Source organism: Stegodyphus dumicola, chromosome 5 (assembly GCF_044657685.1).
Source record: "Stegodyphus dumicola isolate Sdum_Otavi_A_Nest chromosome 5, ASM4465768v1".
NCBI classification, from domain to species: Eukaryota; Metazoa; Arthropoda; class Arachnida; order Araneae; family Eresidae; genus Stegodyphus; species Stegodyphus dumicola.
The window spans coordinates 210,746,011-210,771,173 of record NC_140772.1 but is presented as its reverse complement, the minus strand read 5'-3'; the positions used below and the strand labels follow the sequence as shown (position 1 = coordinate 210,771,173).

General features: G+C 36.9%; 1 non-coding gene across 1 annotated transcript; it reads right to left on the bottom strand.

Moving 5' to 3' along the window:
- Positions 1-13,677: 13,677 nt before the first annotated feature.
- Positions 13,678-13,782, bottom strand: LOC118196835 (U6 spliceosomal RNA). The gene has a single exon (XR_004759468.1). It is a non-coding gene; the product is annotated as a U6 spliceosomal RNA (small nuclear RNA).
- Between the last annotated feature and the right edge of the window lie 11,381 nt (positions 13,783-25,163).

Sequence of the window (25,163 nt, the reverse complement as noted above, 5' to 3'; positions counted from 1 at the left end):
CCATTGTTTTTTCACTCTTGGAGATACATACATACATTCATGCAGATTCTTCATTATTTAATTTCTTTAAATATAATGCAGGGTTCTAATTTTTGGTGGCAAAAATTTGAAAAGTGAAATGCTGTTTTAGAGTGGATGACGCAAAATGGCAAATTAAAATTAATAGCTCTTCTGGGCAAATTGCCCCCCCCCCAAAAAAAAAATAAAAGGAAAAAAGTGTAAAATTTACTTTGTAGAGAAAACTGATGTATATTCTGACATAATTATATCAGAAAAACTCTTACCATGAAAAAACTAAAAAGAAGACATTCATTTAATTACATAGTTATTTTGCTTTTGCTATCAATTGTTTCGATTATTTCTTAAATTATGCGTCATAGCATTTATTACCTGGTTTATTTTTTAGATTCAAAATATTGTATAATAAGTCAGTAAAATAGAAAACAATGTCACTTTGTAATAACTTGTAAAAGTAAGTAGTAAAATAGAAAACAGCGTCACTTTGTAATTACGGCGAAAAATAAACATGTTTTATTTTAATACTATTTCTGAAGTTAATTTCATTATACTACCATTACTTTCATGAAATCTTTAAATGTTATAATGTTTAAAAAAAACTGGCGAAAATTCCCTGATCTCCAAATTAAAAATTTTGTATAGAAACTCATCTTAAAATCGTCAAATTTATAATCCTCTAATAAAAGAATTCACATCTCTAAAAGCGAAAAGTTGTTCAAGAGCTCTTCACTAGAAAAAAATGAAATAACTTCGAAAAGCTTATGTTTCATTATATTGTTGCGTGCGTACGGGTTCGTTATGAAATGAATGCACAAGTCCGATGAAAAATGAACAAAAATTTATTATTACCATAACAAAAAATGCTTAAATTTTCTCAAATTATCATGCAGTATTACAATATCTCACAGTAGTTATCTTTTAACTACTCAAATGTCCAATAGAACGTAATTCAAAACAGCTAAAGAAAGGTAATCCTCGAATTCGCTACAATCAACAAGAGCAGTTTTCTAAACAACAACAAACTAAGCAACTACTACAAACTAGAAATCGAAATCGAGTCAATGGCTAGGCGGCAATTAGTAGCCAACCGCTACTTTAACCATCTCTGTTGGTAAATTGCCCTAAGGCGTTGGTACTTAAGTTTTTAATTAAGGCGATTTACGCTGCGCCAACTATACTACAAACTGAGATGTTTTCCTCCTTTTATAAGATTTTAAAATCACGCGCTAGAATTTTCCAGTACTTTCTCGAAATCAAAAAGAGATATTTATTTATTTAATGCACGCGATCTTGTATTTTCAATTTTCCGGCTTAGCTTTCTTTTAATATTCGTCACGCGCTGCACTGCACGAGAAATAAAACCATTTAATTTATAATTGAACTAACATTAGCTTTTTAAATACCAAATTCGTAACACTGTCCCCTTCCCAAGGACTGCACGTCCCGGGCAGTTCAATCTCTGTACAGGAAGCTAAACTTACAACTGTGGCATAAATGCAACTGAGGCATAAACATTACATTACAATATCAAAACAACATGAACAATAAATGCAATAACTAACTTAAACAAATCAAATGCTATCAAATACTAAATACAAAACAAATACTAAATACAAATCAAATACTAAATACACATTCAAAAACAAAAAGGAACATGGTCTGATACTATTTACAATTATTTACATTACGTACTATGGCCATAGTAATGAGCTAACCTGTCGTAATGAACGACTTTCTGTTTAGAGTTCGAAGACTTACGAATCCGAACCACGACGTCATTCAGCCTTTTTAGGACTGTGTACGGGCCATCCCAAGGTGACTGTAATTTCGGACAAAGTCCTTTCCGTCGAGTCGGATTCCCCAACCACACCTTGTCTCCTTCGTGGAATTGATGTTCAGTAGCTCTTGTGTCGTAGCGGGTCTTCATCTTCTCCGTCGCCACGTTGACTCGCTCTCGTGCAAAGTTGTGCATCACTTCAAACCGGGCCTGGAGATCTTGAATATATTCCTCAGACGATGAAGGAGCATCCGGAGGGCGACCAAACAATAGATCACAAGGTCTCGGGACAGTCTCGTGGACAGCACTGCGGTAAGCCAGTAAAAACAGTGGTAATTTCTTGTCCCAATTCTTTTGGTTTCTAGAAACCACTAATGAGAGGTTATTAAGGAGGGTTCGATTGAACCTCTCTACCATGCCGTCCGACTGGGGATGTAATGGCGTCGTTTGGGTTTTGTCAATGCCGAGTAGTTTACATAGTTCTTTGATTACTGCCGAAGTAAAATTCCTTCCCTGATCGGAATGTAACTGAAGAGGCACTCCGAACCTGGAAATCCAATGCTGTATCATTACCTCAGCTACTGTGACAGCCTCTTGATCAGGAATAGGATAAACTTCAGGCCACTTGGTGAAGTAATCAATGACAACGAGTATGAATTTGTTGCCATCAGCAGTTCGTGGCAGAGGTCCCAGGATGTCAAAGGCGATACGTTCAAAAGGCGCCCCTACGTTGTAACGTTGCAGCTTGCCTCGGCTGCGTCTCCTCGGTCCTTTCCGACCTGCACAGGCATCGCAAGATCGGCACCACTTTTGCACGTCATCCTTTTGCATTATTCCAGTAAAAGCGCTCACGAACTCTGCAAGGTCTTCATTATTCCAAAGTGACCTCCTGTAGGGCTGCTATGTAATTATTTAAGGACGTCAGGAATGCGGGATCTTGGAAGTATAAGTTGCCATCGGAACGTCTTCCCATCACCCGATTCGAATTTCCGGTGTAAGACGCCGTTTCGAATGTGAAGTGAATCTCAGAGTGCCCAATATCCCAGAGTGCCAATTTGGTTGTAGGACTACAGATAGAAATGTCCTACCAGGTAGGTTTTCTGTTTGATGACTGCATTAAATCAATTATGGATTTAATGTCGCGGTCTTCCAGCTGGTCTTTCCTGACTTCATCATCACTCCACGGTTCTCGATCAGCCGATGTTGATGTTGTACTTTGTCTTGCTACGGGAGTCAGGAGCTCGTATTTCGCTTCGACCCTCGAACAATATCGGCAGCTTTCCGGGCAAGGTCGTCTAGACAGGGCGTCGGCGTTCCCGTGTGATGGTCCCTTACGATGACGGATAGTGATGTCATATTCTTGGAGTCCCTGTATCCACCTGGCTATTTGACCCTCAGGATCCTTGAAATTTAAAAGCCAGGCCAATGAGGCATGGTTCGTGCGGAGGAGGAATTTTCTGCCGTATAGATAATGATGGAAATCTTCTACAGCTTTAACTATGGCGAGCAACTCTTTCCTAGTAACACAGTAATTTTTCTCCGGTTTAGACAGGCACTTGCTCCAGTAAGCTACTACACGTTCTTGGCCGTCTATTTCTTGTGACAAAACAGCACCGACACTTTCATTGCTCGCGTCCGTGTGGAGAATAAATGGTCTGTCGAGCTGAGGATACGTCAGGATTGGAGCAGATGTTAAAGCTTCCTTTAAATTGTTAAATGCATCCTCGCATTCCTTTGTCCACAAGAATCTTTACTTGCTCTCTGTCAGCTTGTGAAGGGGTCTTGCGATGGAAGAAAAGTCCTTCACGAATCTCCTACAGTAGGTGCAAAGTCCTAGGAAGCTCCTCAACTGATGGACATTTTCGGGACGTTTCCAGGATTTAACGGCTGACACCTTTTCAGGATCCGTGCGCACACCTTCTGCAGAGATGACATGTCCCAGGTAAGTCACTTCATTTCGGAACAATTTACATTTAGCGGGACTGAGCTTCAGATTGGCCTCTTACAGTTTCTGAAGCACCTTTCTAAGATTTTCTAGATGCTCTTCAAAACTCTTTCCGACGATGATGATATCGTCCAGGTATATCAGACAGGCTTCGTAGGAAAGACCTTTCAAAACAGTCTCCATAAGGCGTTCGAATGTTTCGGGCGCATTACACAGTCCAAACGGCATCACCTTGAATTGCCACAACCCTTGACCCGTAGTAAATGCCGTCTTTTCTCGGTTTTCGGGGTGTATTTCTACCTGCCAATTACCACTCTTTAAATCAAGTGTTGAGAACCACTTGCTTCCAGAAAGAGTGTCTAGAATGTCGTCAAATCTAGGAAGAGGGTAACTGTCTTTCTTCGTAAATTCATTCAACCGGCGATAGTCGACGCAAAATCTTTTTGAGCCGTCTTTCTTTCTGACTAGGACGATGGGAGATGCCCACGGACTTGCTGAAGGCTCGATGACATCGCCTTCTTCCATATCCTTTAAAAGTGTTCGTACCTCTTCCTGTTTAGCAAACGGTAGACGTCTTGGATGTTGCTTGATCGGGGGATGATCGCCGGTATCGATTCTATGTTGTGTCAAACTGGTTCGACCCACGTCAGAAGACGAGAGGGAGAAAACAACTTGAATATCTTTAATGACGCGATCGGCAGCATTCTTCTCTTCATCGTTTAATTGCGCATTCTGAAGTAACTCTGATGTAATGCTTTCTGAAGACACGGACTCTTGGATGTTTCTCTTTCTTTCAATGGTGGTTACTGGAGTACATGCTGCAACCACGTCACCTTTTTTAATAATTCTCACCTTCTCAGTTACATTGGCGACTCTCACCGGGATAACCGTTCTGGATATGTCGACGAGTGTTGAGGCTACTAGTACTCCTTTTGGGCTATTACAGTTTTTGGGATATTCTATGATGCCGTAGCGGAAATTTCTGTTTTCGGCTATGGATCCAGGAAGTAAAATTTCTGTTCTTGCCGGTATTGTGATATTGTCTTATGCTATGACTTTATGGACAGATTTAACTTCTTCATCATTAACTCCAAATAACGCTATGTCCTCAGATGTAGAATGCAATTCGTTATTTTTAAAGTCCAAGGAAAAATTGTATTTCCTTAGAAAGTCCAATCCGAGTATGCAAGAATCAGTGATCTCTACTACATATGCCGTATGATGGTAAGCGGCACTTCCAAACGTGATGTTAACATTTACTTTTCCATCGATGTCGATCTTCTCGCCGGACACAGTCTGTAGGGTATCGCAGGGCGGCGTCCAGATAAGTTTGCTTCGCAATTGTTGAACCAAATCTTTTCGGATGATGGTAACGTTGGCTCCTGTATCTATCGCCATATTGCAGAGAACTCCATTAATATGTCCTATTATGAAAAGTCCATTACTGCCGCCTCTCACTGCAGAAATCTGAAAATCTTTAAACTGGGGCTTTTCATTATCTGACAACCTCCGCCCCGCGAGATGGCCACTAATTAGTTTCCCTGCTGATTGTTAGGAGCGGTCTTAGCAGCCGTGCCCTGGGGTGTTCTGCAGTTTCGTCGTATGTGACCTTCAGCACCGCAGTTCCAGCTCTTTACGGTCGGTTTCTTGTCACCAATATTCCGTCTCAAGGCGTTCAGTTGTCTAGTTAAATCGTCTAGACGAGCAGCGACTTGATTCCTTGGTTCCTGGACTGACTGACTCTCTCTGACTGGATGGCGGTCTCGACGGGTGGCTTGCTGGGCTGCCTCAAATTTCATGGCGTACACTAAAGCGCTTTTCAGATCTTTAACATCCACCATTCGCAGTGCTTTCTGTATTTCAGGGTCCCGGATGCCATCGATGAAATATTGCAGGGACAGGATTTCCCTTGTTTCTGTCGGGCACTCCGAAAAGGCGTGATGTGACAGCCTTTCAACATCCGTGGCGAGCTCCTGAAGTGTTTTGGTGAGCTTCTGTTGACGGGATTTTAATTGGAGCCTGCTGTAGTCTTTTAAACATTTCTCGCCGAAGCGCAGCTCCAAAGCCGGATAGAGCTTCGAAATCCAGCCTTTGATTTTCGGGAAGCGTCTGCAGGATATCCGCTGCGTCTGCTCTCAGAGAAGCGGCGAGATGACAGGCCTTAGCTTGGGAATCCCATTCATTCGCATCCGCAACGATAGAAAACTGGGTTTTATACACTTGCCAGGATGTCTTCCCATCATATGTGGATAGCTTCAGAGATGGACGAGCAGGCATCGGTAAGAATTTAAAATCATCACTCTTGCTCCCTGCCGTCGCTACGAATTTCTTTAAAGTTTCCATTTCTTTGACAACTGCAGAAACTCTCTCATCAATTTGTTGTTCGATTTGGTGTTGGACGGCACAAACTCTTCCTTCAATTCGTTCCTCCACAGCAGAAACTTTCTCTTCTATTTGTTCTTTGACGGAGGAGACTCTTTCTTCAATTTCTCCAACCTTACTTTCGACCGAGTCTATTCTACCTTCTATAGCCTCGAATTTTTTCTCTATTACGCAGGTAATTTATCTTTTCATTTCCTCTTGACCTGCTTTCATCTCGTCTCTAACAGATTTCATCTCGTCTTTAACGGATTTCATCTCCTCTTTGACGAATTCCTGTCCCGCTTTCATTTCTTCCTGTCCCGCTTCAATCTTTTCCTGATTAGATTTCATCTCTTCTTTCATTTCTTCTTTAAACGATGCAATCGCTGATATCAACTGCCTTAATTGCTCTTCCATCGCTCTTATGATTGGCATTCAAATCCCATTTCTGACACCAAAAATTTTGCTTGCGTACGGGTTCGTTATGAAATAAATGCACAAGTCCGATGAAAAATGAACAAAAATTTATTATTATCACAACAAAAATGCTTAAATTTTCTCAAATTATCATGCAGTATTACAATATCTCACAGTAGTTATCTTTTAACTACCAAATGTCCAATAGAACGTAATTCAAAACAGCTAAAGAAAGCTAATCCTCGAATTCGCTACAATCAACAAGAGCAGTTTTCTAAACAACAACAAACTAAGCAACTAGTACAAACTGAGATGTTTTCCTCCTTTTATAAGATTTTAAAATCACGCGGTAGAATTTTCCAGTACTTTCTCGAAATCAAAAAGAGATATTTATTTGTTTAATCCACGCGCTGTTGTATTTTCAATTTTCCGGCTTAGCTTTCTTTTAATATTCGTAACGCGCTGCACTGCGCGAGAAATAAAACCATTTAATTTATAATTGAACTAACATTAGCTTTTTAAATACCAAATTCGTAACAATATGATCATATAGCATATATTATCACTATTTTGATAAAATGTATTAATATTATAATGTTCTAAAAAATTGTCAAAAAATTCATAAATCTTGCAATTAAAATTTTTCTATAGAAATTTATCTTAAAATCGCCAAAAAGTCGCCAAATTTAGAAACGTTTAATAAAAGAATTTACATTCCTAAAAGTGAAAAGATCTTTGAGAACTTTAATATTGTATTTGTATAAAAACAATCAGCGAAAAATTCACAAATTTTGTAATTAAAATTTTTTTATGGAATTGATCTTAAAATTGCCAAATTTAGAACTATTAATAACAGTAATATAACAGAATTTAATGTTGTTTAAGAGCTCTTCATTAGAAAAAATGAAAGAATTTCGAAATGCTTAACTTTTATTTCTTACCTAGAAACTTGAATATCGAACAGTTTCTATTAGAAATAGGAACAAATTATACCCATTCAAAGAATTCAATGAACCCATTAAAAAGATAACCATATTTGCCAGTGAATCACCGAAAATATTCCTCCAAAATGCTTATTCTCACTCAAAATGGGAGTTGTAAAAACAGAAAGAAATTTCAGATCATTAAAATTAAGGACCTTTTGTGATTGTAGGTGAAATTAAGGACTTTTAAGAACCAAAAATAGATTCCAAAAAACCTAAGGATTCTTAAGAACCGTACCTACCCTGATTATACTATATATTGGGATTTAGCATAATTACTGTGACATATTTTATTATTGCTGCAATAAATTGATATTTTTGTTGTATTAATTATATTATCAGTGACTAATTACTTGGTATAAATAATTATATTTGATAGTTATATTACCTCTGCTTTGCATCTATAGTTATACTTTTGCATTAATATTTATACTAATTATTGTTATGTAGAATCCTTGGCACACTTATTGGCTTCATAATTACTTCATTTTGTTTTTGCTGATTTATTGAATTGTTCTCAAGTATATTGAGACTCTTATATTTTGTAATTGTACTATTGTATTGAGATTGTATTTGATCTCGCTCAGTATAGGGAAATAATCACCTTGCGAGACTATGTTATTACGAGATGATTAAAATATTAGTAAAAATTGAATTAAAAATAAAAAAATAAATAAAATGGTTAATAATTTGGATTTGTCAAACCTTTTCCTAATGCCAAAAATTACTTAAACATACTTCATGCACATAATTCCCTTAATTTTTAGTGTTGTCAAATCGCACTTCTGTTTTTTGTCATATACATGACTAACTAAAAAGAATACAAAAAATATAATGGAAATTAAAAAATTAATATGACTTTTCTTTTTAAATCTGTATAACAAAATTGATTTTTGTCTATGTTACAGTTTTTATACATACTATGTTACAGAGTGATTATCACATATATTTTCATGGAATTGGCCATTTGCTAAATTTCTCATTGTTGTAATGAAATTCAAATCAATATCATTGTTTCATCAAATCCTTAAATCATGTATATATATGTTCACTATTAAAGAGATTATAGTATCTCTAATACTTATTTTAATCAGATCGGTACTTATGCTTTAAAAAGGTACCAATTTTTTATAGCTCACATTAGTTAATAGCTCATTTTGTTAGAGTAAAATTATACTTAACAATTATTTTATTTATTTGCAATTTAATCTATAAATAATGTGTAATTATTATGATTTAAATTAGTTATGCATGATTAAAACAATATTTAATAATTAAATGTCATATTTTTGTAAAATCATTGAGCTCTAGTATAGAATTGGGTGCCCCTTCGATTAGCAATTTTTTTTTTTTTTTTTTTTAATAATTTTGGCGATGAAACCTCATTTCTTATTACCATGATAGTTTTAACTTTGTTTTAGCTTTCTGATTTTATTTTAATGAAAATAGATTGATGTGTACATGGACAAATTTAAGCAGTGCACAATGCCTAGTTTGTCCCAGAATTGCACAAACTAGGCATTGTGCACTTCTGGGATTTTTTTAAGCGAAAACAGATCAATGTGTACATGGACACTGAGTTTGTGTAATTCATTTTGGTTTTTTGTAGCGGCTATCTTGAAACTGTGCCTTCCTGGCGCCGATCTTGGCGTCAAAAAAGAATCGCCAAAAAAGAAGGGGCACCCAATTGTAAACGTTTACCCAATCATTGTATGAAACACATTTGTTGAACATATACTGTTAATTAGCTTTATGTCAACAGTTTGTGTTATAAATTAGTACTTAGAAAATTTAACTTACTCATTGCTATAAAACAAATGTTGATTTTCTTTGAATGTCAACTTTCTCATTAACACACATTATTTAAAAATAATTAAATTCAGAAATATGAAATAGAACTCAGACAATACATTCTACAAACTAAGTAATCTTTAATTAAGTAATAAAAAGATTTGGTACTATTCCGTTTTGAGGGCCGTAAAAATTGTAGCGAAAATGTATGCGCGAAAGCGCCAAATCTGGCAAACGTGCCCATTTAATAGCGCGCCAAATCTAGCCTACGCGCTGATTTCAAATTGCGTTAAGTTTAGATAGTTCTATATTTCTTAAGACGCCATTGAAATACTAGTTTAATTTATAAATCCTTTTTTGATTTTAAATCCTTTTTTGATATCCTATGGATTTAACAATTTCGAAACTGCCGATGATGAAAAATCTGCAATAAAATTTTTTCAAAGAAAAGGTATCATTTATTATAGAAAATTATGTTTGAACAACTAACAAGATGAAATTATGCTTTAGCGATAACTCGGTAGCGAAATAGCAATGCAGGAATCCATTCAGTTATGTTTAGCCTTTTTTATATAAATTAAAATAATTATTTACTCTTATGCTTCCATTCAGTTATGCTTCCATTCAGTCCTCTCTTATGCTTCCATTCAGTCGTTTTTATATAAACTCTTATGCTTCCATTCAGTCCTTTTTATATAAATTATAATAAGAAAAAAGTATTATATGAAATTAACCTTTCATATAAATTAAAACAATAATCTTTAGATATTTACTATTATACTTCCTTTCTTGCGTGTATACGAGCCAGTTCCCTTAGAAAATCCTCCACGAAGGCATTTCTTCCTTAAGGCAGATAGCCCTCGGGTGCTTTGCCGTAATCTAATAAAACCAAAACCAAACCTTTCTTGCGTTAGGGTTGCGGCAATTATTTTTGGCAGCACTGGGTTCAATATTTTGGCGATTTTTACGGTCCTCAAAACGAAATAGTACCAAAGATTTCAATCAATAGAATTTGCAACAAATAACAGTTACCTACAGTTTGGACAAAACCAATATTTCGATAGTGGATAAATTACAATATTTTGACAAGTCCAGTTATACCAATTAAGGCACAAATCACACTGAATACAATTATCTTATCTTCCAAACAGTCACAGCATTTCCACCCCATGCAAATGACTGCATTTTTTAATTGCTCAATTATCAGGAAAGCATCTGTTTGAAAAAACTTTCGAATAGATTCAATGTTTACTCTTTCATCTCTCATACGTTGCATAGGTACAATTTGTGGAATAACAGATACTTCATCCTCTTCAATTTGCCAGAAGCTGCTCGCATGGCAACTCTTGAATCCACAAAATAATTTAGTACAATGTCAAGCTTCTCCTTATCCGCCTTGCTTTCAAATGTGTCCTCTCGCACACGCACAATTTGTGGTTTCTTTTTCCTCTGCCCTCGATTCAAACCAGTAACAGTTTGGCCAAACCCTTTTGCATTGCCTTGTTTTTTTTAAAGGCCGTATCAATTTTATGGATGACAAATCACAGTTTGTTGGTGATATAGTTTCTTGTTCATCATTTTGCAGAATAGTTTTCTCAGAGTCTTGTGAAGATTTTATTTGGTCTTCATTTGGTGTATCTATTAAAAGTAAATTGTGTGGCTGTTCTGTGATATCTTCATTTTGATCATGTGAAAATTCAGGTACATTAATTAATTTATCTCTCGTTAATAAATTTTCGAAGTCTTTAAGTTTCCCTAAATAATATTGATATGTATTTATCACTTGGCAAAGTGGACATAATTAAGTTAATGTTTTTTGTTATTTTACTTGTTTCGCTAGATTTATTACTTTGAGTTTTCTACTTTGCAGTAATATGCAAGCCTCCCTGTAGTTGTATGTTTTCGAACACAGGGTGAGAAGATAAGTAATATGGTCTAGTCCACCTCACACGAGCAAGTGAACTTAAATATATTGGTAAATTCTTCTCTCTTCTTACTGCCATAATATGACGGCAGGGCAAACTCAGCTGCATGAATTTTCTGTAGCTATAATAATTGCAGTTTGTTTTCTTAAAATGTAAACATTATTCTATATAGTTGAGAATGTTATCTTTTTTGACTGTTCATATTCAGTACAGACATGACCAGCAGCAAACTGAGTTAGATTTTTATTAATTTCTATCTCAACTTCATCAAGATTATCAGTTTTAACAGGCACTTTTTCCATCATTTTTATCGCACGGTGGTCTAGCTCAACATTTGTGGATACAACAGAAAGTATCAAGTTTTGAAAAAATTTACCTAGAGAACTATATCTGGTAATTACAGTTTTCAGCTTCTGATTTAAGCTTTCCAATCTGTTTGTAGTCCTGTTCTTAATGATAAAGTTTCTGTTTTGTTCATATAGAACCCATTCATCCTTTATACAATACCAGTTGTTATTGTAATATGTAGTTAAATCATGGATATTTAATGACATTAATTTACTATAATTAATGTAAACATTATTCTATATTATTCTATAATCCTCTTCAGACTGGGAATATGCTAAATTAGTCAAAATCTCTATCACTTGATTCTTAAGAGCAGAATTTAATTTATCTAGTTTTAAAGGTATTTCACGTTTAAACGTATGCAGAGCATGAAAAAGGCATAGCTGGATTTTTGCTGAGGGAAATTTCTCTTCAAACACATTTCTGTCTGCAAAGTCTTTGTCTCCCACTACGACTTCTGTCTAGGTTTCCTTGCTTTCTTTAAAAAAATCCAGCATTGCCCCTATACACATTTTGCTTTCAGAGCGAATAATGAAGAAAGCAACAACTTCACTTTCACCATTGTCATCTACAGCTAATAAAACAAATAGTGGCAACTTATAATTGTTCAGTTTGTATGTGGCATCAAAAATTAAAAGTTCCGGATATTTCCTAAACACTACTTGCATTCTAGTATCTTGAAAATACACACCTATTAACTCTTTCGTTTCTTCTTCATATGCTACATTTATGACAGCTCCTGGTATACACTTCATGGAGTCGAGCATTCTTTCCGAATCTGTCAGTCTATCTTTTTTTTTCATTTTGTTGCAATTTTGTTGATATATTATGCAGTGATTTTAGTATTACAGGTTTTCCTCCTCTCTGCTCCATCAAATGTGCTTGAATTTTTTTCTTATTGCCTCCTGTCTTTATGCTAAGTTCAGCTTCTTTCATCTCCTCTGCTTTTAATCTCAGCTTCTCTGGAAGATGTCTGAACCTTTCTTCACTAAGTGCGTGATTACAGTGTTCCAAAAACGATTCTTTAACGACTAAAAAGCCATTACTAGCGCTTAACTTCAGCTTGAAGTTACATCCAAGACTGTTAAAACTGCCCCAGTTAAAACTGAGAAACAGTTTTAACATTCGGCCTAATGCCTTTTGCAGATGACTGTTTATGAATCTGTCCTTTTTTACATTCAAATGTAACATATTTGTACAATAACGTTTCACGATGTTTATGCCCCTCGTGAAATTTTTCTGATCTTGTTTTAATCAAAACAGAGGAACTTTGATTTTCATACATTTCTTTTGCCCTTTCATGTTCAAAATATGTGGAAAACTTGCTTCCACACTCAAAAGGCAAGAACTTTTTTGTCATATCCATCGTACCTCTAGTTATGTCAAACGCGTGAATTTCAGTAAGAATAACTAAAACTTAATTACCAAAGAAATCGCATAGAAGGAAGATAAACAGAAACTACTAAAAACGCTTTTTATTGATGAGCAAGGTTTAACCACATTCGCTCTCGCAACCGCCTGCCATACGGAAATCGGTGCCAATGCTAGTACCTGGGGCGGATTGTGCGCATGCGCGAATCTAGGTGGTTTGAATAGCATTTTGGCTATTCGCACCCACTTCGTTATGGGCAGGGCCCTCCAACCAGCTCGGGGTGTTGACGACCTATCGCGCCATTTGGACAGAATTCTGCACGATATCCCTCAGGAGGACATCCGCAACCTCTATCAATCGATGCTAAGCCGAATAATTGCTTACATAAGGGCCAGAGGTCGACAAATGCGCTACTGACTTTTTCACTGAAGCTCTATCCCTTCAATAAATCATCCAATTTTTCTCAAACTGTAATCATTAGTTTTTCTGTACATGTACATCACTTCTACAGATTTTCGTCCCATTCGGATAACTCCTTCTTGGTTTTTTTTTTTTTTTTCCTGAGGGTGTGTAATGTACAGGAACAAAGAGTAGTTGGTGCAGTTGGTGGAATCAGAAGCACATCTGCTCCGCTGTCCACTAAAAACTGTAATCCCGATATCATGTTGGCGACATATAGTTCAAATTTGAGGCAATTATAATTCCTTGCGGCGGAACCGGCCGCGGAGTCCAAGCCGCTGACTCACGTTTCCCGACTCTTTCCAATCAAATGTTGCTTGCGCAGGGGCCATGCTAATTTTCGATGTATCGTTCCAATTTTAATACATGTACTGCCGATTTTATATCTGAATTGAATTATGACCCACTTAATGTAGATAATCTCAGACGACAAAGAGCCGTACTTATGAAATTATAATGTTTATTGCTGTTCTGGTTGTATCTGATTCTTTTTATTACTTGTATATATCTGCTCATTTTTATTATTTATATCGCTGTTTCGTCTTCCCCCTTTTCATTACTTATTTAACGAACAAAGCGAATGGGTTTTTCTTTGGTACTAACCTCTCTGTCACCCAATCACTAGTTTTCCCGACTCCGGCTCTCATGTGATCCACTACTCTGTGTTTCATTCGTCGATTCCATTTTTCTCCCGATGGACATTATTCGCTTTACTCCTCACTACCTTGGACTTATTTTGTTATCTGAACTACTACTGGCACCTATAGATATGCTACTTATACGTTAAACTATTTATATTTTTATCAATCTGAGATAAGGCTTCGGCCCAGAAACCCATGTCTCGTGGTCTGCGGCCACCTAACACGGTTGCTTGCATTTTTCAGGATAATACAGAGCGCCAAATTTGAAATGGTAATAACAATATTTACAGCGTTTCATCAAATTTCTTTCTTGGCCTCGAATGGCTTCGGTGTCTACTGCAGTTGCAAACCCGTGGTTTGTAATACCGGACAGTCATGCTCAGTGGCGTAGCGAGGGGAGGCAATGGAGTGTATGATGTCCCAGGCGCCGCTCGCGGAGGGGCGCCAAATCGTCTCCAAACAAGATTTTCATCATATCACTGTGTTTTTTCCGGGAATGGGAGGCCCCAAAAAGGTATTTTGCCCCGGGCGCCAGTTATGCTCGCTACTTCACTGGTCATGCTGACAATTTGGAGCTTTAAATGAGGAAATTTTCTGCTGTAGTTCTTCTACTATTGTAACTTGCCCACTGAAACCAATTCTTGGCGTCAGTTAAACTCCACCATTTACAGCCATTGTAGCCAGTTTGTCCAGAGTCTCGTCGCTAACCACTAGGTTGTGTTTCATAGCTTCTGGCATCTTTTCCAGCCAGACAGTTCGCAACGTATTCTTTGACATATCTATTCTATCCCCATAGATTTAATTCTGAGAAGGAGCTGAATGGGTTCTATGTTGCAAAATTCCAACCCAGTGAACAGAGGTTTAATGCTGTAATTTTCACCTTCATTAAAAGTGTTTAGTAATATTTCCTTAGCAGACGAATATTTGTTGCTCGTAGAGTATTTTATGATATCCCAGATGTTCTTCATAAATCTAGGTTCTAATTGGACGAAAAAATAATTGATCATCGTCTTTTCACTCTTGATACCACTAATTAGGAATCGGGCCTGTACTCGGTAAAACCACATCTCCGGTTTTTCAACCCAAAATGGCGGAATTTTCAGACTCACCTAGCTAGCCTCGACAACCGGCTGAGTACCTATATCGTTGTCCATAGCAAAAAATGTTTCACTCAAAAGTCATCACTTGTTAGATGTCTCGTTTTTTTTATTATTATTATTATTATTATTATTATTATTATTATTTTATTATTAAAGTTGCATGTAGACTCAAATACCTTTCAAAATAGGATACAATCAAGCAAAATACACCTGCGAGACAAATTCTAATTCTTTTTATTCAAACTAAAATGTTTTAGTTAATATACAATCATTAATTCAGTCATGTTACAAAATTAAATAAGAAGAAAATAAAAATTGGGCAGGAGGGTCTGAGTGTACCTCATAGTCTGAGTGGCCTCATGATCAAATCCCAGGGGGTTTGCGCTGCTACTAAGAAAATTAAAGCAGTTGTTGAATGTACAAAGCGAAATAGCTACAATAAGCAGCTGATTTTTTTTTCCAATGGCGGGCACTTGCCTATAACGGTATTGGCAACTTCTAAGGACGGAGATGGTGGTATTTTATTGTGGATGCACCTAATAGGCGACCACCGATACCTTTCTGTGAAGTGACAGATAATTTTACACCCATCCATTCTCTGGGATTCAAACCCCGGCCCTTACAGTGAAAAACAAAGCCTATATACTCTCGTCGCCAATGTGCAAGTAGTTGCGTGATCAACTAAAATAAAAGAGCCATCTGTATGAGCTTAAAATAATAATGCATACTGCGTCCCTTTAAGTGTTCTTGTTCGAATGTTCCCAACTCGAACACTGTTACCCGGTTCGAAATATGCACGAATTATTCTACCCAATTTCCATTGAAGAGGTGGCATGCTATATTTAATCGGAACTAAGTCATTTCCAGACAAATTTTTGTGAGATTTCTACCTCTTATTTCAATACTGTATCTCAGAAAGATATTCTCGTCTCCATTTTTTCCAAAAATTTTGGAAAATTATCTCACTTTCCACAGGTCAAGAATTTTTTGGGTGTTCTATATTTTCTTCAGGCAAAGATGTGAGAAATGTACTAATGACGAGGTGTTTAAGTGTGAGAACAGTAATATTTGGTTTATCAGATTGTGGAGATAAAGGCCTCGAATTCATGCTGGCCTAATCTTCGTTATCAAGGTTGTGAATTCGAGGTATGTCAAGATCGCTGCTACCATTGATCTTCGAAGATGATACTTCATAAATTTCTCAGAGGATTCCCAAAATCCTCAAAAATGGGAGTCGGCTGGTGGAATGATATTCCATTTCACAGTTTCTTAAGTCAGAAAAGAATAGCGATGGGTAAGCTCACAGTTTTCAAGCGCGTAGTCACGGCAAGATAGGTTTTTTTTTTTTTAAATGGTGAATCGCAACAGAAGGATAAAGTTTTAAAAATATATTGAGGAAAAACAGTAAGGGACATAAAACAATAGAAGCTAACAACGCTTAGATGTATGGCGCCTGGTTATAAATTGCCAGCTTACACGGGACCCGAATGATTTATCCATCTAAAGAAAAGCCAGTGTTTATGAAGTGTTTTCGAGCCAGAGAAGATCCAATCTCATATAGTGAATTTTTTAACAAAGATCTTGATTCTATGCAGTTAAATGAATCATCTCGATTCAATGGAATTTGAAGAGCATCCTGATTCTACTTAGTTGGATGAATCATCCCGATTCAAAGAAGTTCGCAGAGAATCACCTTGATTCTGTGGGATTTACAGTTTTGAATGAATCATACCTATTCAATAAAGTTTGAGAGTAACCACCCTGATTCTGAAAAGTGAATCATCCCGATTTAGTGAAGTCTGATTGGAATCATTTTGATTCTATGCAGTTTTAGACGAATCATGCGTGCTCTGGTATGCGTGCCCAGCGTGCAGACCACCACACCACGAAGGCATGCTAAGAAGGCGGGAGATATACCTTAAAGCTTTCTGAGGGAAATTGGCTCGCATTCATGTTACTCATAGGCAAAACAACGACAGCTCATATCCAGCTAGATTTTTAAACTCCCGTTGACGTTGAACTACCGGTGTTCAGTGTTTTTATCGTTCGGCTATTGAAGAGCCTTCAGGTATTTTTAAGAGTTTGGATATTCATTTTAAATGCTCATACTCTAGAGCAGCGATTCTCAACCGGTGGTACGCAAGAGAAAAATAGGTGGTACACAAAGAAGAAAAGTATTTTTAACTATTAAATTCAAAAATCTTGTGAAGAAAAGCAACAATTGATAGAAATTTCCTGTAATCTAACTCTAAACTGAAGATTTCAAAAATAACACACTCGTTAATTTTGGGCTGAAAGGCATTTCAAGTAAAACTATTAAATTTTTATTGCCTTTTTGGACTTTGGTGTTTTGCGTAACTTATTTTTGTGAACAGAGATTTTCTTCCATGTTATATTTGAAAAATAAGCACAGAACAAAATTAAAAGTGAATCTGAATTTAAGTTCAAAACTAAATTAAATAAGACCAGACATAAAAAACAAATATTTCTTTAACAGGCTCAAATAAATTTGTAATTAAAATATTATAACTTAAATATTAATAATCAAAATGGTAACCAATTTTTAATCTAATACGTTTTATGTGTGCACATTTAATACAAGTAGCCAATAGGTTGTGCAAATGGCAAAATATATTTTTTTAATATTTCTATTGAGAAAATGAAAAATAATGATTGTAAAATGTAGTGGTGGTACAAATGTTTTTCAATTTTTGTTTAGATGGTACGCGTTAGTCGAAAGGTTGAGAACCGCTGCTCTAGAGTTCAGAATATACAAATATTGTCTACCATTCAGTTGATGATGATCTTTGAAATCTATATAATTCTGCTGTGTATATAACCTTGTCTCAACATCCTGTAGACACTACTAGACTTGGAATTGAGTTATCGCTTTAGTTTTCAACAACGGTCCAAGACGTAAGAAGATTAAATTTGAACTCTTAAATGAACAGAATGTGTGCTATTATGCTACAGATAAACATCCGCTGCTTTCGGGTATTTCAATTAACATAAGATAAAGTTACATTCAAATGTAGGTAACTAGTCTGAAATTACACTCATAAAAGTCTACTTAAGCTCGTTCAAAATATTTAACGTGCGTATTTTAAAAGTCGGGTAGGCAGATGCTAAAGCCAAAATAACTTTGGCAGAGCTGGTGATAGTATGTAATTATAAAGCTAGGCTACCAGAAGCTCTAAAGCATTAAAAACCTTGGCTTAAGTGTACAATACCTAATCTGCTTTCTAAGTTAAAGTAAAATCAGTTGTGGTTAATAGACATAAAATCCTACAAATCTATTTTTTTGAAACACAATCTTATATTAGGTGGCCTTAGATGGTAAAATGAATGTAAAAAATCCTTTTAAGTTACCAGCTTGTGTTGCTTTTCATAGAATGAATGAATCATGAAAAAATTACAGACAGGTTTATAAACTAGGGGGAATAAGCCAAAGTTTTATTTTGGAAATAAAATTTCTTATTTTCTCTACTGTGAAGGATGGCTTTAGGTGATATGGACATTTCGTATAATCGGTGTGTCAGTATTATACACTGCTGGCCACTCAAATTGCAACACCAAGAAAGACAAGAGATATCACAACAAAATTTATTTAGTAGATAACATGCTGACCAAGTATCAAATGATTAAATTTATAGACTTGTGAAGTGTGGTTCCTTCCAGAATCAGTAGCCAGAGTAGCCGCCATTGTTGGAGATCACCGCTGCCATACGTCTCGCCGTTGATTCAAAGAGACTTTGGATGTGTTCTTGGGGTACAGCAGACCAAGCAGCTTCCACACTTTGCCAAAGTTGATTTGGTGTGGCACCTTGGGATGTAATCTGGGTCAATCGTTCGGCAACCATGGACCACATGTTTTCTATCGGCGAAAAATTTGGAGAGCGAGCCGGCCAGGTAAGCAATTCAATCTGACGATTGACGAAAAACCCTTGGATAATGCTCGCCACGTATGGTCGCGCATTATCCTGTTGAAATATGGCTGTGGGCAATCCCTGAAGGTAAGGAAGGACAACTGGCTCCAATACCTCGGAGATGTAGCGCTGGCTGTTTAAAGTACCGCAATGCGTATTAGAGGAGTGCGAGAATGGTATCCAATACCGCCCCATACCATAATATCCGATGCAGGACCAGTGTGGCGGCGCATAACGCAGCTGTTCAACATCCTCTCTCCACGGTGTCTCCAGACTCGAATCCTACCATTGTGGTGTTGCAGACAGAAGCGTGACTTGTCAGTAAAGACAATTTCATTCCATTCTGCCGCCCACATCCTTCTTTCATCATACCATTGGCGACGGAGACGTCTGTGGTTCTGCGTCAAGGGAAGACGACGGAATGGACGTCTTGTGGACAGACCATTCTGCTGTAAACGGCGTCGAATGGTACGCGCAGGCACTGGATGATGCGTTACAGACTAAATGTGCTGCTCTATGGTTCGTGATGTGACTGAGCGATCCGTCACTGCCATGCGCACAATATTCCTGTCATCACGTGAAGTAGCGCACTGAGGTGGATGCGATCGAACACGTCGGTCCGTCGTACCCTCCTGCATCCAACGGTCACATATCCGCATTACAGTTATTTGGTTTCGTCCAACACGACTACCGATTTTCCTGAAACATAATCCACAGTCTCGGTAGGCCACTATTCTTCCTCTGTCGAACTCGGATACTTGATGAAACGATGGATCGCTGTTTACTACGAGGCATAATTGATCGTTTGTTTGAAAAAAACCACAAGAAAAGCACAACTGCCGAACTTGAAATCGTGGAAAACTCCAAGCCTTAAATAGCGCTTTGAAGTGACGCCACAGGCGCGCGTGATGTGCGTGAATTCTAATCATTTGCATATCTCACTTCCGCTAATGCATGTTGTAAATTTCATGTTATTTGCATGCTTCCTTCGGGGTGTTGCATTTACGGGGGCCAGCAGTGTACATCAAACTAATGTGTCTCATCTCAGCCACCGTTGTAATCTTACGCACAGCAGAATCATTCAAGGTCTCAGAAAGTCATTCTGAGGCCTTAGATTTAACGCTTTCTTCACTCTTATTGCTTTTATGAGGAAAATATGATTATGATAATCTATCGGGGGATTTTGGAATTTGACAGCCTTTGCAGCAATTAGGCAGACGAATCATCGGTGGATTCGAGCCTATCCAAATCTAAATAGCAGGCTTCTTTAAAGAATTCGTCTAAATTCTAAAGTTTGGCAAAGTTTCTACAAGATACAAATGTGTCGCGACGCTTTATCCCAGAGCATATCACTGTAATAAGACTATTTTATGTCATTAATTGCCAGGAGACACAGTCCCGATAAGAGACCTCATCCCGGGATTTAAGGTGACATGGGAATCATGACTGAGTGTGGTACGGAGTGGTTACGGAAGCTTGGTCTGTACGCTGCTGGACAGGAAAATGCCTTCTCATTCTGCAAGGCATTAAAGGGTACGGGACGTCTACAGCACATGATGTAAAAATTACGCAGAACGACGAATCGACTTCCCTTTTGTTTTCTGGAAAATTCAGGCTAAGTTTCCAGCGAGCCCTTATATGAAGAGTACATGAGACTCCAATACCTTTGAAAGTTATCGTTTTCGTGACAATGTTATACTGGTGTTAATTCGAATATATATATGTAAAAAAAAAATAAAGAAAGAATATGTAAGATTAAATCAACAACGTAAATTTCCCTTCTCAATTCTAAAAATAGTAACCTCTATTTGCACTGCGTCATTTCCAGAAAAATCTAATTCTGATGATGTGAATGGAACTGAAATCCAAATTTAACCAAATACAAATTAGCTGTACTTTGTGCACCTATCTTGCTTAAATAGCTAATAACTACGTAGTTTCTCTTTCTTTCGCCTTTTCGCCTGCGTGCTGACAGCTTGTCGCTCAGCCTTTGCCTATTCGTCATTATTTTAAAATGTAATTGCATATCTAAAATTATGGGGCGCGTTTAGCACCCCCTAATCTTCTACAGTTATGTATTAAGAAATTCGTCATGCAAGAATAAATGATGTTTAAGTATCAAGCTGACTGTGCTTCTAAAATTTCATCTTAACGCCATAATGTCCAACCATCTACGCAGCAGTTTTTCCAGCCATGACTAAAAGTGAATTGTTTTCATTAAGGTGGCCTCCGTTCTGGTCAATGCACTGAGATAGTCGAGTTTTGAAGTTTCTTTCCCCTTTTACCAGTATATCAACGGGTACATTGTCGATAGCAGCTTGAATATTGTTCTTCAGTTTCAGTGAAAGAAAATCGCGTGGGTTAAGTGTTTGCACCACTGCCAATTTATTTGGATGAAAACGCAGTACGTTAAAACCTACGACTCCACAGAGAACGCGCGCTCTTCTCTCGTCCACTGCATGATCGGTACTAAACCTACATGACATGAAACTTTAGACACCGCTCTTTTCAATGAGCGCCACCCCACCCTTCTCAGAAAAAATGTCGCTAGATGGCGCGCGTTTCAAATAAGGAAGTTTCCCTGCCGCACCCTGTATATGAGTAAATACTTCTCATTATGACAGAAATTTGATAAAATTCTTTGATGAACTCACCTATCTCAAACTTTAGTATCCTTCAGATTACTTCTCTTGTTACAATCCTGTGATCCTCTTAAAAAGAGAGGTGAGAGGTATTGCTTTGTGAGTGGATTTTTGTCAGCATGTTCTAAAACCAGATTGCAGTCCAAAAACTGATACTGGTAGTTTGCTTACTGATGGAAAAGATTGAAGGAACATTATCCAAATAATGAATGTCTACATATTTACACAAATGGATCTAAGACTGGTAACGAGAGTGGAGTCGGGGGTGAGTTTTTAGGTCTTCTACTCTATTGATTTTCGAAGCTTGGCCTTTGGTGGCAAGATTAACGACATCTAAATCTTGACTCAGACTGAAAACATAGAATCAGATTTATTACGTACTGTTGATTTTTCAGATTTTTCTGATGCATTAAAGGTTGTAGCCAATAAATAAAAAACAACTTTATACCTAAAAATTCAAAATGGTCGATTATTACTCAAATATTTAGCTGATTCCCAAAAGAAAATTATTCTACACTGTTCCCCCCCCATTAGCAGGAATTTAGCTGACTTAGATTTGGCCACTACTAAGGGCAGAAATGGTGGCCACTTTATTCTGGAAGCACCTAATATGTGGGCCACTGTTAACTCTTATGAAGGGACGGACAGTTACACCCATGCCTTCTTTGGGATTCGTGCCGCGGTGTTTTGTAGTAGCTTCCCCTAACCACTATACCGTCTGGGTTGCGTATTCTACGCTATATTCCATTTCATTCCAACATACCTGATAATGAGGCAATAGATGGTCTTCCAAAGAAAGATACCAAAGCAATGTAATGTATTTCTAATAAAATACAATTGAAAACAGCTTTTAAGATCATAGATAACAACATTAAAAATGCTTTTATTTTTAATATTCAAACTCCTGTTAAAAACAAGGTCTAAAGCAAAGGTACTGAGGATTTACGAACTTACTCTTGAACAGTATCTGCTTTCCAACTGGCAGTCAGAAATGACTGCTTGACTTGTAGAGACTTTAGGATTTTTTTGAAGCAGGACAGATGAAAAATGAGCAATGCTCTCGCCGGAAATCCAACCATGGAACTCTCGAATATGCGCCGAGTGTGTTGACTCCCTGCACCCCGAAGGCATACTAAGAAGGCTGAAGAAATACCTTATATACTTTCCCTTTCAAAGGGCGACTGGGAATTTGGGGGCCCAATCGCCAAGTCCTGGTGGTGTAGAATCCTCATCCACCACCTCTTTTTAGTTCGGACGTCACTGTAGAGACATTGGGTTACTTCGAAGCCGGAGAGAGGAAAAATGAGCAATTTCCTCGCCGGGACGAGAACCACGGACCTCTTGAATACGCGCCGTGTGTGCTCACCCCTACACCACGAAGGCATGCTAAGATGGTGGGAAAAATACCTTATACTTCTTATCTGAGCAGTGGAATTTTCGAAAGCTCAGAATGTTGTGTAATTCTGGATTCATGATTGGTGATCACCTCCTTATTTGTTCTATTCTAATAGAGAATTCTCTGTTCAAATGCTTTAGAGAAGCTTGAGATAGCATGATGCTCTATTCACTTTTTTTTTTTTTTTTTTTTAAATTTAGCGAAAGCCTTCACCAGAGTTTTTTCGAATTTTTTATACACTTATAGTGTTGGCAATGTTAGAAGCTTTCGACGCCGCAAGATAAATATCTACTTTCCAGAGTGTTGTTATTCGACGTAACATAAGACACATAATTCTCTTTTAAATGTTATCGTTCTATTTAACAAACTACACACTTTAAAAGTAATAAAGTCAATTCTTAACAATGTACGTCTTTATTTTAATATCTGATAATTCCTTTACTTGATATAATTTAAAATAAATTTCATTTATAACATAGTCAACTCTGTGTATAACGAAGCTGTGCAGGTTCTCATATCTCATTCGCTATAAACGCAGTACAATCAGTGGAATCTCTTAACTTAAAACAAAAGGAAGATAGGGAAAAAAAAAAGAAAAGAAAAGAAAAGAAAAAAAAAATCTGATTTAAATTACGTCCAAAGGGGTTTTTTTTAACGTTTTGTGTGTTACCTTTATTTATTAAATATCATGTTCTTTGCACTTAAACCATAAAATTCAATTCAATTTTAAAATAAGCATATCTTTAGAATTTCCAATGCACAGTTTCGCGAACTGAAGATAAAAAGGTTTCCCCCCCCCCATAACAGTGTTGCAATTGCTCGATTTTAAATAGTTGAGTTTGTTAATAAAAAAATTCGTAAAATGTTTGCAAAATATGAAATCGGTAATAAACAAATTCCAAATTTCAAATTTGGGCTTTCAGATGCCCATATTCGCAGTAGGATTGCGTCATTCAAATTTGGATGGCTCTATGTACCGTTGTTTTATCACAATGCGAGAAACATACATACACTTATGCAGATTCTGCATTATTTAATGTCTTCAAATATAATAAAGGGCGAGAGTATTTGATGGCAAGATTTGAAAAGTGATACGACGTTCATAGGGTCCCGAAGCAAAATCGCAAAACGAAAACAATAGGGGACGAAAAACCCTTTGGTCTAAAAAAAATCTGAAAGGTTTCAGATTTTAAATTACGTCAAAAGGGGCCTTTTTCAACATTTTATGTGTTACTTTTATTTATTGAAAATCATTTTCTTTGCACTTAAACCAGAAAATTATGTTCATGAGCAATATCGCAAAATAATTTTAAAATGAGCATATCTTCAGAATTTCCGATACACAGTCTCGCGCACTGGAGATAAAAATGTTTTTTCGGTACAACGTTGTCATTGCTCACTTTGAAATCCTTGAGTCTGTTACTCAAAAATTCGTTAAAGGTTTGCAAAATATGAAATCTATAATAAAACAAATTCCAAATTTCAAATTCGGGCTTTCAGATGCCCATATTCGCAGGAGGATTACGTTATTCAAAACTGGATGGCTCTAGGTACCGTTGTTTTATCACAATGTGAGAAACATACATATATTTATGCAGATTCTTCATTATTTAATTTCTTTAAATATAATACAGAGCGATTATATTTGGTGGAAAATATTTGAAAAGTGAAACTACGCAGAAAGCGAATCGAAGCGAAATGCCAAAACGAAATTAATGGTCCTTCTCTACAATGAAATAAATAAAAATAGTAAATATTGTAAGTGTTGATTAGTAATATTGATAAAGTAATTAGTAAATAATGATTAAATTAAATAAACAAAATCAATTTTACGTTAGTTTCTTACAGCTTCCCTGCAGTCCAATACTGTACAGTTCTGATATCATCTAACATCACTTTCATTTGCTGAGAACATAATCTTCGTTATCATCCTTGCTACTGCGATTCTCGTTTTCTTCCTGCCTGGAACTACTATAGTTCGACCGTCTCAAGCGCAACCCTGGTTGACATTCTGCCAAAACACATAGACTCGTCCAAAAGGGCCGGTATTACTTGCTGCGAC